Below are 4297 nucleotides of genomic sequence, written 5' to 3' on the forward strand. Positions count from 1 at the left end.
TATATATATATATCAAAATAGGCAAGTTATTAACGCTAATAAAATCAACCAAACGAAAGATTTACAAATTTGCAATTTGAATTATTTGTACCAAGAATAACAGTATATGTTGAATGTGTGTACACTACGTATTAACAGGAACGGAAACCTTTCAGGCAGACACTTTACATTTGTGTGGTCATCCATCCTATATCGATCGTGAGGGGGCGCTTGGTCTCAATTAAATCACGAGGAATTGATTATTATTGTTATATGTTATCATCTTTCTTTTACTGTATATACATTTATTTGATAAGTAAACCCAACCCACCCACTCTGCTTCGGAATGTTCATAGTGGTGGACACCTGTTATAGTTCCCAAAATTGTGATGTTTTATTTATTTCTAAATGAAAATAGATTAATAAAATAACACCTTTATGACCATATTTACATTAGAATAATAGTTTATACAAAATGGCACTGCTGACGTGGAAGGAGGGTTACTACGAAACAAGCAGAATATCTAGTTCGTTTAACTTCATTTACACGACCTTTTTCGTAAGCGAGGAATCAAATAGACAAATTGCTAAAATATTGTACGTTGGTTTAGGGATATCATTTATCCGGCTATTGGAATTATGACGATTACAATATTGACTATATTATCTAAAGCCAGTCAGGTCTAGATCCAAAGAAATAACCTTATACAATAAATACCGTCCACGTCACTAAAATCCTGAAAGTCGTATCATGTCGTCAACGCGTTCCCATGCCAGTATTTCTGAACTCAGTTTGAAACTACTGCACAGTGAAAAATAATCACAGTATACTAAGCTTTATATACTACCGTACGCGCCAATTCTCCCCAAGCAAAACTCTTGGTTAAGCAATAACTTTAATAATACGTATGTCACGTGAAAAGTCAGTCCCTATCATTATGTTCTACCGTAATTTTCCATTCATTGAATATACATTTACTAAAAATGTTCTTGTTCCCAAAAGTTTAACTTTGAAAGAGAGGCCATTTGAATATTTCTGCCTTGCATATATCACGTGACATCACAATCATATTTCATCATCGATACAAAATTGTTAAGCAAATATGTGTGCACAATGTCAAGGACCATTGAAAATGTGTGACATGGGATCACTAATAGTTGACAATTTAGTATACGAAATCTACTCATTTGTATAAAGATTAAACGAAAACGGCATTTCAACTTGAACTCAAACACAGTTTTATACCATTATATTAAACGCGGGCCTTACTTACGGGGGGGGGGGGGTTACCCCTCTTAGATCACCATTCACCAGGAATTAAATGCTCTAATTTACCATTCACTAGTATCTTCATCAATTCACGTTCACCAAGTATTAATGTAATTCACCATTCACTAGTATCTTCAGATATCAATTCACATTCACCGAATATTAATGCAATTCATCATTCACCAGTAAATCTTGTGTAAATTCATCAATATCAAACATACAGTTTTGTCATATGGTTTGACTAGCCTTAGAATGTTAACATTACGTACGTACATACAGTGTATGAGTTTTGGAATGTAGACCAGAGACGTATACATATGAGTTAACATTATCAGTTGTCATTTCCTGAACATACTTGAAAATGGGTCTCATTTGAAAATCATTTTGACTCCTGCTTCAAAAATTGGCATGGTGACTATTGACTATGGAGGCCCTTCTACTAAGCATGGATAGCATTTTCTTCACAAGTTTAAGCTTTTTATTAGAGGTACTATACATGCATATATAAATTGAAAATCGTTTGGCAGTCTTGCTGTTTGAATACACTGCTGAAGGTGTTATGCCCATACATATCTCTGTCACAAAGTGATGACATGATTTGTAAAAGTTCATTGACCTGTGCCGGCGACTTCAGATTGACAGGTGATAATTTATGGAAATTAGAAACATGTTGACTCGTATACAATTTCAATTATTAATTAGTAACATTAACATATATATGTTTCGACAGATGGCTTGAGAATGTAAACAGCGTAACTGAATTTGCATATACACCTGGTGGCAATTGGGATCATCCAATCATGTGTGGCAAAACGAGTTGTTGCGACCATAGTATAAAGGGGACAACATTAAAAACTACAAAGTTGCTCTATACTATGCTGTTGGATTCCTGTGTCAAGACGTTGTGAACTCTGTTATTGCTTGGAGAGTCAACGTTTTATCGGGACTGGGAATCATTGTGTAAAACTGGACATTTCATTCGTTAACAAATTGACCATTTATCTACAAGTTGTGTGTGTTGCAGTGCCAATAATGGTGTGTCCCATGGCCATGTCTGCGCTTCGATACAAGACGAGAGATGTTACGTCGAACATTGTGAGTAGTTTTGTTATTTGCCACAACCAGCCATCAGTTATTTTCAAGTGTACTCTAAGTTTATAGATTTAAGCATAGGTTTTCGTGCAAGCAATTTCGATGTACAAGTATTTTATTTTATTTTATTTTATTTTATTTTATTTTATTTTATTTTATTTTATTTTATTTTATTTTATTTTATTTTATTTTATTTTATTTTAATTTTATTTTATTTTATTTTATTTTATTTTATTTTATTTTTATTTTATTTTATTTTATTTTATTTTATTTTATTTTATTTTATTTTATTTTATTTTAGAGAGACCGACCTACAACCTGTGACATCTGTGTATGGGTTGTTTCTTATTTCTCCAGCAATTGTGGTCCCAATCTGATTAAAATCTGATATGGTGAAAGCGGCTAAATGCCTTCATTTACCTCTATTTCCATCGTTTTGTATTGTTTGTTTTGGTCTAAGTGGTCCCTCCCCATCATGTACTTTAGAAAAGCTCGGCTTTCTTGACAATCTCCCTCAAAATTTTATGTAGCCCTTAAGTGGTATTATTCTCATTGCGGATACATGATTTGCATATCTCTCATTAAGGCCAGAAATATATATATATTTTTTAAAAGCTGTTCAACGGGCCCCCTAGGCCATCACATTGGGTAGGTAGGTCAATTGTATACAATGTTTACAAGGATGTAAAGAGAAGCCATATATAATGATAGCAAAACATTTCAAGTCGAGTTTACATAATACATAATATTATCATTCATTTTTATTTTATCTCTTGCAATCTGTCTGTGTGGCATTCGATTTCCACCAGTTCTACAGTTAGGAAATGTACACAATTTACCGTTAAACAAATTTTGTAGCTCCCCCTCTCCTCTCAAAAATTGCTAAGACCTGCCAAATGAATTATATGGTACAATGATGTATCAAAATAACTGATAACCAACTACAATAACAGTCTAAATGAGATTACTTTACCAAAAGATGTGGATATCATATGCATAAGGAGATGTCTTTTCAAAACTGTATCTACACTGTTCCATAAGCCAAATTCATTGCCAATGCATAACTTTGTCCCTGAACTTGTTGATCTGTTCAATCAATGTCATTACTAGTACTACTTAGAAGATCTTCTAATTAGTATTAGTTATGACGTAATGATTGTAAGCATGGATGACAGCAAACAAGTTGCAGTTGAATTATTCGAAGACAGAGATTCTCCTCATTCGCTCCAAATTCAACATACTGCCTGATCTAATAGACCATCTTACAATTGGATCAGCTTCTGTACCTGTTGTTGACACAGCACGGAATATTGACGTTACTTTTGACAAAAACCATATGCTGAACCATCACATCAAGAATACATGCAATTCGATTTATAATCATCTTCGTGGGATCGGATCCACAAGGAAATATCTGACAAATAAGACATCAATCCATGTCATTTTGTCAACCAAGCTGGATTATGGCAATGCGTTATTCTCTACGGACTTCCTAATCACTCTGTCGGTCTTCTCCAACGTGCTCAGAACACCGCTGTTAGAATAATCACTTGTTCATCAAGGAAATTCACCCATATTGGTTGCCAGTTCGCTTCAGGATAAAATATACCACAACGTTCCCTCTGTTCGGTTAACAAGGGACTTATTGGTCTCAACAACAGTTAACAACAAGATGTACACACACACACAATCGTTAAAAATCTGATCATCTCATCCAAACTTGTATAGCATCTCATCCAAACTCTAGTACACTACATCAAGTGCCAATATCAAAACAAAACACAGGTATGTATGTTTACGATTGAATTTTTATTGGCATTGCATGCTCCCTATTGTTGCCAGCAATGACACCAAGTTCAGCTTGAATTAATTTAGTTAATTAATCAATCAATAATAGTTCCTTGAGGCTGTTATTTTCATCTTTCCATACTGAAAGGTTGTCTTCTTTTTCTTCCC

The sequence above is a fragment of the Glandiceps talaboti genome, chromosome 4 (genome assembly GCF_964340395.1).
Source record: "Glandiceps talaboti chromosome 4, keGlaTala1.1, whole genome shotgun sequence".
Lineage (NCBI taxonomy): Eukaryota > Metazoa > Hemichordata > Enteropneusta > Spengelidae > Glandiceps > Glandiceps talaboti.